Source organism: Nannobrachium achirus, assembly GCF_963921795.1.
Source record: "Nannobrachium achirus genome assembly, chromosome: 22".
Lineage (NCBI taxonomy): Eukaryota > Metazoa > Chordata > Actinopteri > Myctophiformes > Myctophidae > Nannobrachium > Nannobrachium achirus.
In genome coordinates, this window is record NC_137829.1 from 44,131,124 (window position 1) to 44,141,940 (window position 10,817).

Below are 10,817 nucleotides of genomic sequence, written 5' to 3' on the forward strand. Positions count from 1 at the left end.
TCAAAGTTTTTAATGTCAAGGATAGGGCTGTCGCGATTATGACATTTTACATGGCGATTAATTGTCACTCAAATAATTGCGATTAACGATTTAATTGTGTTTTTGTCGCTGACAATTACATTTCTGATTGGCTTGTAGGCTTTGAAGTTGCACATGGCAGATATGACACATAACCTAAATATACAAATACATTACTGACATATTTGACAACTTTATATTTAAAAAAAGAACATTGATAGTGTAAATAGCTGATCTACAAGCTCACAACGTGTCGCGATGTGACGCGTTGTGAGCTTGTATATCTGCTATTTCCACTATTTTTGACTTTTACAAAAATATATGAACATTTTTCAACATGGAAACGCTTATGACGATTATGAAAAATAATCGCGATTATGTCAAATAATCACGATTAGACGATTATGTAATAATTGTGACAGCCCTAGTCAAGGACCCCTAGAATGATATGTATTTGACCGTGGACCCTCATCTCAAAAATTCCAGTGTTCCAGTTACCCCCCAGGATCAAAGATTTGAGTTAAAGATGTTCACTTTTAAAGAATATATATTCAAAGATTTGCACACATTTTCACAGTTTTTCAAGATAGCAGATCTACAAGCTCATAGCGCGGCACTCGGTGCCGCGCTGTCAGCTTGTACATCTGCTATTTTTGAACAGCCAAAGTATTAAAAATACAGCACATCCCACTTACTGGCTGTCTGATGATGCCTAGGCCATTTTTCCAGATTAGAAGTCGCAACTGATGGAAGAACGCCATCAGTGGAGGAAGCTGTGGGAAAGACACAGGTGTGAGAAGTCAAGGAAATGATCCGTCACTGACTGGATAAATGTTGCTCACCCGCATCGCTGGCATTAGGAAATAATCCTAATGAAACTGCTCCGCAAGGCATGTTGCTCACCCGCATCGCTGGCATTAGGAAATAATCCTAATGAAACTGCTCCGCAAGGCAGCGACAGCGATATGGAAAAATACAATATCACAATATTTTCCCAAGCTGTATCACGATACACATTTTTATCGCGATTCTTTTTCACATACGTTTTTATGGTTATTTTTCAAGTTACTTGACAAAAACTAGACTCTCTGGGTTCCTTTTGGGAGGCCTAAATTTAACTTTACAAGTATGTAACTCTGACAGTATACAAATGAAACCAAATGTTACGGGTCCATTTGGTTTCATTTGTACACTGTCAGAGTTAAGTGGAGACCTTGACATTTTAAAGTTTGAAAGCTACTGATTTAGACCAAAATGAAGGTTTAAATTGAATGCTGCAATGAATCTCTGTATTAACGATTAAACAAGATTTTTTACAAGGCTCCCTCAATTGTATCACGATATATACGATACCTCTGAAAAGGCATATCGTGGAGACATTGTATCGTCTCAACGATAATTATCACCATATCGCCCACCCCTAGGTTCAAGACAAGATGGACTGTTAGAAGTTGAAAGCTGCGAAGAACCTATAATTTGAACGCCTGTATTAAAGACAACTAACACGTTTTATTTATTTTATTCTACTTTATCTTTATAATTTTTCATTTTACGAGAGAGAAAGAACAAAAAAGACTTTGATTGAGACTCAAAATCAATACAAATATACCTAGTTGCCACTGGCAAAGGCACAAAAAGGCAAAAAACTCAATTACACCAATCCAACACATAAACATGCGTGTGAATGAACAAACAGGTGTTATCATGATCGGAAAGACGCTCATTCATTTAGGGCCAAATAACTGTGGCAACGCACGCATACCTCTAATGTTTTAAAGCATTCGGGGCTCATGTTTCAACGGCTTCATTAAAACATGTCATTGATTTATGGCCAGATGTGTGACACACAGGCATGTGTTTGGAACTGGTAGCCCGGCTAGTGCCCCTATTGTGCAATTTCAAAATGACACACATCATGAAACATACAGTATCCTGTGGGTTTAGTGATGATGAATGGACAACACTGTGTTTCATTTGTGGGACTGTGCCTTACGGATATGTTTCAGATACTTAGGTAGATATAGGTTAGGCCTATCCTACAGGTCAGGTTTTGTCATGATTCACCCAACAGCTGTTACTTTGATCCTTTCAAAACCATTTTGGAGTTCATTGATCAATATATTACAAACAAAATAATAGTGTAAGCTGTATTTAGGCTATAGTTCTGATAAGCTTAGTCTGATAATGATCCACATAAATATCGGTAGCAAATGGAGGACCCCTACAGTCTAGAACAGTGTTTCTCAACCTTTTTCGGCATGGGCACACTTTTCATGTCCCATGAATCCATGGACACATGAACGGGGGTGTACATATCGTCACTGTCGGTAAGAAACCTTGTATCTCCAAGTTTCAAATGTGTACGTTTCTTCGCAAAGTAAAGCCCTGCTTCATCATACAAAGCTGTCGCACAACAGTAGTGAAAACAGCAGCTCTACAAGCACACAACGCCTCGCACCGCGAGCGGCTGTTTTCACTAGTTTAAATCATTTTTAAAAATGATAAATAGGCTACAATATGGCTTTCAAGCAGTTTGACCCTTCTCAGGGGCACACTAAAGGTCCCCAGGCACAGTGGTTGAGAAACACTGGTCTAGAAACATGGACCTGCAGTTTAGAAACAGCAGGTGTGTGGATAACTGGATATAGCCATGAAGCCAAGACATGGAATCAAATCATTAATGACACAGTCATGTATCAGGGCCAGTGTGTGGGTAGATTTTAGTGTGTGGGTAGATTTGGGGCCCACAGAAACTCTGAAAAAATGTTTGTTTGTGAGACTTCAAAAGCTATAAGCCAGTGTTTCTCAAACTTTTTCATGTCAAAGACCCCCTAATTGACACTTATTAGCCCGTAGATCCCCATTTGAAAAGATATGCAAGGGAGTCAGGGACCCCCATAAGAGATTTTTAGCAGTAATTCTCAACCATTTTGTTTGTGAGACTTCAAAAGCTGTAAGCCAGTGTTTCTCTTTTTCATGTCAAAACCCCCTAGTTTGACATGCATTAGGCTATGGATCCCCATTTAATGGCATTTCTATTTCTGGGACCCCAATTTATACTGTAAAACCAATTTAACTCTGAGAGTGTACAAATGGAAGCAAGCAAATGATTTGGTTCCATTTGTACACTTTCTGAGTTACAGACCTATAAGGGTCCATTTAGTTACTAACTATCATTTAGCTGGGGACCCCCTGGAACTCCCTCAAGGACCCCTGGGGGTCCCCGGACCCCACTATGAGAACCAATGCTATCTATAGGCCATACTGTACATTCATAAAGTTCATATATAGTGCCCCCTATCAGGCATATTACCTCTGCATTTATGCACACACTGCTTCCATTTATGCAACAATTTCATCACATGGATGGAAATTATGGATGAGAAAATTACTGGGTAAATACATAAAAATACAAATAATTATTTAGGTCTAGAACGTTTTAATAGTTACAATTAATTAATGATTCTAGCTGTCAATTGGCAGTCTATGAGATAGGCTAATAAGTGTACTTTCACCTGCAGCTCAACCCTTAGACAACTGTTGTAGCCAGTGGTGTAATGTAACTAAGTATATTTACTTAGGTACTACTTAAGTACAATTTTAGGTAGTCTATTTCTTTACATTTGAAAATAGCAGATCTACTTGGCTCACAATACCTTGGTTTACGAGGCGTCGTGAGCTTGTAGATCTGATATTTTCTAAAGGATTTGTTGCATTTTGAACAATGAGCACATTTTTATGCCAATTCTTTTGTACTTTTACTCGAGTACATTTTTAATTGATTGATTGAAGATTTTATTAGAAGTTTGCAATAGAAAAAAGTACAGTTTCATGGCAGTACAAATCACTGGTACAAGGTCAATTAAAAGGAGATCCTAGAAAGCTCTACGGCTTATTTCCACAGGAACCACACTTTATGTATCTCATATAACATTGAAAGACAGACGGATAGAACACTGAATACTGGGCTTCTAGTTCTACTACTTGTATTTCTACCTTTTCTACCACTGCAAGTGTAGCCATGCAGCTGTCATTGAAACACAAGCAAACATCAACACTGTTCACTGAACAACGCCATTGTTTTTGGTGCTCACAGGTTGTAGGATAGACACTTCTTTTAAGTACTCAATGGTGTGCTAATGTAGACCTACAACTAAACTTACCTTGTAGCCTACAGTGTAAATTAACTATTAAGTAGCCTACATTTACAAGTACAATTTTGAGGTATGTGTACCTTACTTGAGTATTTCCAATTGCCAATACTAATTACTTCTAGTAACTCCACAACATCTTGGATCCAAATAGTGTAATTTACTCCACTACATTTATTTGAAAACCTTACTAGTTACATTGCAGATATAAATTATAATATTATATAAACATACATAAAACCACTTTAGCCTTATTTTATACCGTTGGCTATTTGAAAATAGCCGATCTACAATGCGACGCGTTGTGAGCTTGTAGATCTGCTATTTTCAAACATTTTTTTCCCCCCACCACTGACTGACCTTATTGCTGTTGTTTTCTTCTTTTTTTGTCAGCGCACTACACCACAGAGTTGCGAGAAGAGCATGGTGTTCTTAGCAGCTCCTCTCCATCAGTTGGTAAAAGACTCGCAACAAAACGCAATTCAATATCCAATCAAAAAAGAAGGGGTAAAAAAAAGGGGGGTAATTCCTCTTTGAATATTGATAAATATAGGCTAGTAGTGACAGATCCGATAGCAGACTTTCTCTGCCTGCCTGGTATTAAAAGTCCAAGTGATCGCTCTTCTCGTCTGACTCTGAGCGCAGCTCAGATTCCAATCTGTTGAAGACAAGGAGGGCGTGTGAACCTCTCTCTCTCTCTCTGTGCTACTCTCTGATGGCTCCAGGCACAGCCGCACAACTTGACTGAAGCAGCGGCAGCAGGTGCACGTTGGTTCAGTGTGTGAGCAGCCCACGGTGTCTGCCAGGGGCAAGCGAAAGTGCAAGTATATGATGTAGCCTACAATAAATACGGTTATTAAATAAATAAGTAAAAAATAAAGGGCAGTTAAAAAACTATAGGCCTACACACAAAATAATAATAATAGCCTATAGCCTATAATATAATATAATATAATATAATATAATTTAATTTAATTTAATAAGTTAATGAGTCAGAAAAGACTGCTAGACATGCAAGTCAAATTCACTGCAAACTAAGATGTCTTCTTGACTGCAACAATTCATTTTAAAGGCGTCTTCAGGTCGTCTTGACTGTGTGGTGGGTGGGAGGGTGGTTATGCAGGCTGGGGGGGAGGGGGGGTGCACACAAAATAAACTGCATTTCATGTGTTTCCACATCATAACTCAGGTAGGAAGGACTAGTAGGGACTATAGGCACGTGGCTGCATTATCATGTGTGTCCACGTGAGTCATCATACTGTATGTGTGTGCGTGACTGTAGTCCTGTAGGGATAAATCACAGCACACTAGGTAGTAAGGTAGCTACAGTAATTGTCCCGGGAGGACTTCTCCCCTCAGGAAGGAGTCACACTATAATGTCTCAATTGTGCAATTAGCAGATTTACTCGTTAGAAAACACCAAACAATTCAAAAAGAACAAAGCTAACCATATAATATAATAGGCTATAATAGGCTATAATATAATAGGCTATAATATAATATAATATAATATAATTGGCTATATCCAATAGTGCCAACCACAAGGCCAAAACATCTAGGACAGAGATGCTTTTAATGATTTATTTATGTTTTTCAGCTTACCTCACCTGTATAATTATACCAGTAAGACGCCTAAGGGCGAGGTCAAGCCATTTCTCTTGGCCATCTGTCTTGGTCATATATGGATTCTGTTAGTGTGGTTCTCCTAACAGGGCATCATCTGGGATACAATCCCTTTTATGCCCATATGGAGATCCCTAACAGAATCCCTTTATGGAGATCCATGCTCCGAGTATCTGACATATCACTGTGATGTCACCTGTTTATGCCTATATATGGAGATTGCTGTTCTGAGTATCTGACATCGCTGCGATGTCACCTGTGATGTCACAGTGACACATCACCACAGTATCAGGTGTTACACGTATACATATACAGAGAAGCTGTGCCGGTTCCGACAGTAAACACAGACAACAGTTATATTTTCAATTCCCATTCATACAGCTTCACAGGAAAGCTGCATTCTTGACAAATAATGGATTTCTGGTTTTTGAGGTGATTGGAGCTCATAAATCAATGTTCTTTGTTAGGAACAAAAGCTTTAGGATCAGTGTGTGGACTTTGTCTTTTTCTTTTTGCATTATACTTTGTTGCAAGCGGTGTCGTGCACCAAAAAAAGCAGTTCTACGCAGATCGGCACACAGTAAAGTATTAACCTCGCCTCACCAGGCTGGTCTTCGTTTACTAAACAGGTCGTTTGATCCGGTCTAGACCGGATGGCATCCTACGCCATTTTGTATTCAAAACAGACTACACTTTGGCAGGAAACACCAAACTGGAAACAGTTTCAACCCAGTTACTTGCACATGCGCAAGTAGTTAGCGCATGTGCAAGTAGGGGTTAAAACTGTTTCCGGTTTGGTGTTTCCTGCCAAAGTGTAGTCCATTCTGACTACAGAATGACATAGGACGCCATCGGCTCCCGACCGGATCAAAAGCCCGAAATTGGAAGCCGTCCCAGGCTAGTTAAAGGAGTAGTTCACCACTTTTCAACCTGTCTTCATATAATAGGTCCTCACTAATGTTCATGATAAAATATCACCATTTTTTTCTACTCAGTCCAAGTCTCCTAGGAGAGCTGTGGGAAGTTCAGAATCCATCGTCTTGTGACATCATCATTTTCCAAAAAAAAAAATTAATCAATATTTTTGAAAAATATATATATATATTTTTATTATCGCGAGAACAATGGCTTCCACTTTAAAATTGCAACTTTTCAGGAATAGAAAGCCTGCAGTTTCTATAAGCTGGATTGGCAATCAATGATGTCACAAGACTATGGGTTTCTGACCTGCCCACAGCCCTGCTCTAAGAAAAAAAAAAAAAAAAAAAAGCTATTTTTGAGTGAGGACCAATTATATGAACATAGGTTGAAAAGTGGTGGAGAGCCCCTTTAAGTATAAATCCGGCTAAGATCATTAATGTTAAAGCAGCACTATGTACAGTAGCGCTACTGTTCTACCCTAGATTTGAACCCAGGTAACCTGTGCAAGTGGCTCAATTCTGAACGGGCTTTTAGTGCCTGACAGCTTGCTCAGGGGAGAAAGTGTCAAAGGTCGTGTCAAACCGGACACGGAATCTAAATGTCTCAGTAGAAGAGTAGGGAGACACAAATGTTATATTGCAGTGTTTCTCAAAGTGGATTTCAGGGACTCTCTAGGTTCCTTTATGGGGGTCTAAATTGACCCTTACAATTCTGTAACTTTGACAGTGTACAAATGGAACCAATTGGACCTGTTAAAGCCTGTATCAGAGTCGGTACCGCGGTGAAGAGCTATCCACCGCGGTGTAGTCTTTTTGAGTCATAAAACGGCGTAACGTTGTAGTTTTATGACTCAAAAAGACTACACCGCGGTGGATAGCTCTTCACCGCGGTACAGACTCTGATACAGGCTTTAGGGTCCATTTGGTTCCATTTGTACACTGTCAAAGTTAAGGGGAGACCTTCACATTTCAAAGTTTGAGAACCACTGTTATATTGTATCAACATACTCTACCATCCACATCAGACAAAATAACATTTTAATCACACAAAAGGTTACATAATACCTGCTGTAAATATTAAATGATAAAACATATAAAAATAAATGACTGCGTTATGCCTTCTTAGCGGTCCGGGCACCGAGGCTGCTGATGCAGTCTGACAGCGTGTCGCGGGTTCAAGTCCCAATCCCGACGACCTTTGCTGCGAGTCACTCCCCTTCTCTATCAATAAAGACAAAAGGCACCCCAAAAATAATAATCTTAAAAAAATAATAATAATAATATTATACATGTACAGGCGTTGACACTAAGGTTTGCCCACCTGCCCCCGGCAGGTAAATAATACTTTCGGGCAGGTGAAGTTTGCTTTCAGGTTGCCCGACCGCCGGGCAAGTGCTCATTTGAGAGGGGACGCAACCGTCTATAAACACAACACCAGATATCTGTCTAAAACACCTGAACCTGTGGAATGTAAAATAAGATCACTGTTTACATATAATGTGCGGTGTGAATAAGATTGTGTTTTTACTATTGCTACAACATATCAAATAACTAAGTGTGAAATTGAGTTGTAATTAAAATCTTACCTATATCCTTTTATAATGGACGATTTACTTTTCGGGCAAGTGGGCATGACCTTTGGGCAAGTAGAACATGACCTGTACTTGCCCGACGGGCAAGTGCCTCTGGCTCTGAGACCTTAGTGTCAACCCCTGCATGTATTGTTGTGGGATATGGTATGGTAGTGGTCCACGCAAAGCTCAAAAGAGGTCGAGAGCCTCTGACCTATTTTATCTATAGTACACTCTTCCCATCTGCAGCATAAAGAGGCAAAGTGATATGTGCGCCTTGTAGTAGTTGGGTCCAGCCATTGCCCAGAAGCAACGTGACACCCCCGTGCATTGTGAAGCTAAACACTAAACAATGCTTCACACTTCCATTTATCAGGGTAGTAATACTGGTTTTAACCTGTCCCTTAACAGGTGTAAAAAGAGGATGGGGGGGATCAAAAGAAATATAAGTGAGAGAGATAAAGAACAAGCCAAGAGGACAAGGAGCTGTGATACAACCATTCACATACTGTAATACAGTAAGTCATCTCATCAAAGTTGACCTTTTCTAAAACAGTGGATTACCTGTAATTACCTATAGAAATGATGCATTGGAAAAAGGAGCAATACGTCACTATCGGGCAGAAACCTTGTATCTCCAAGTTTCAAACGTTTTTTTCGTAAAGCAAAGCCCTGCTTTATCACACAAGACTGTCGCACAAAACTAGTGAAAATAGCCGATCTACAAGCACACAACGCCTAGATCATTTTTAAAATGATAAATACAAAACGAACGGTTTTGGACAGACAAGGTTTTCACCCGACAACGACGAAGACTGAGGTTGAAAAGCCACGGTACTCTTACTGTATGTGCCAAGTCTGCCAACCTTCTTTGCATTTAAGAGCCAATTAGTTTAATTATCTTTACGATCAGACTCAAACCTTGAATATAATGAGATTCTTCCTATATGTAATGCTAAAATCGTTACAAGAATGTAGGGCCTTACTTTTTTAAAGCAAACAATGTCATGCTAGAGTTGATCTCCGCATTGTCACGCCGTCTTGGTGGTGGCAAAAACAAGTTATTCAAATGCAAGTTATTCAAATGGCATCACATGCATAAGTGTCTAACCAGAACCAGAAGTACATGTCCGGTAACAAACCTCAAGGAACCTTCTCACAGGAATATACAGCAAGTATCCTTATCTAGGCTAGGGTGCAATGAGGAAGCATGGGGTGAAATAATGCAAACAATATTATTGTATTCATATGTATCATTAACTACATTATATCATATTGACATGCATTTCAGGAAACTTTATTTCCTGCCATTAAGAATTACATTTGATTCCAAGCCTGGACTCTAACATTGAAAATGTGAGTTTTAGATCAAAGTTTGTGAAATACTTAAATTTGCCAAATGTTATGATTTAAAACTCAATTAAACCCGTTTTTAAATTTGTTTATAGCGTTTTTGTTTTCAAATCTTATCTCCACCTGACCTATAACCATGTATAATGCGATATATTAAAAAAAATAAAAAAAACAACAATAATGAAAACTTTAACAATAGTGGCCAATGAAGTCATGTACTGTACATTCAACCCGTACAGTACATGTCCAACGCAGGACAGAAAGGTGTGTCACCTGGAATGAAAACAACCTGGGCGTGTTCTGAGAAAAGTCATTTTAATGCCTGCCTTTTGTTGACAGGCCATGATGGCTCCTTTGTCTCAGCACGGTTCCTTTCAGAGGACGAAAGGGCAAAAACGTCAACAGTATTGAATGAATGCAATGTCCAACAATAATGTGCTTTCAACAAAACACTGAGGAAACTGTTCCGTTGGCAGTACTCCAAAGATACGACAAATAGCTTGTCTTTCCTCTTTTTTAAATCTACAGCATTGTCATATACAGTAACCCAGGTTGTCATGTGTTCATATTTGTTGGTGTCCACAAAGAAAGTATTCAGCAACTATGAGGCAAGTAAGAAATCATCTTCACATATTTGAATTGTTGACAGCAGTTAGAAAATACTAATCTCTTGACAAACGTGAGACAAAATTGAGAATTCCCTTTCAAAATAGTACAAAAGCTGCCCTCTCATTCATTATCAATACTAGAGAGCAAAGACATGTGTTTCTTTTCCGTACCTTAACGGGCAATAGGAACATCTTACAAGACACGATTAAAAAAAAAGAAGAGTCAAATACAAGGTTCCAGGGTAAAAATTCTAATTCCCTCACTTTAAAACGACCCAGTGGATTAAAGTGTAGAACTTTAAAACGTGTTTAACAATTATTGAATGCTTTAACCAGTGAAAAATAGCAGATATACAAGCTCACAGCGCGGCACCGAGTGCCGCGCTGCGAGCTTGTAGATCTGCTATTTTTGAAAAAGTCAAGAAAATGTGTGCAAATCTTATTATGTCTTTTCAAAGCGAACGTTTGTAACTAAAATTTTGCTTCTGGGGGGGTCCCTGGAAGTAAATATTTTGAGATGGGGGTCCGTGGCCAAATAATATCATGTTGGGGGTCCTTCACATGAAAAGGTTT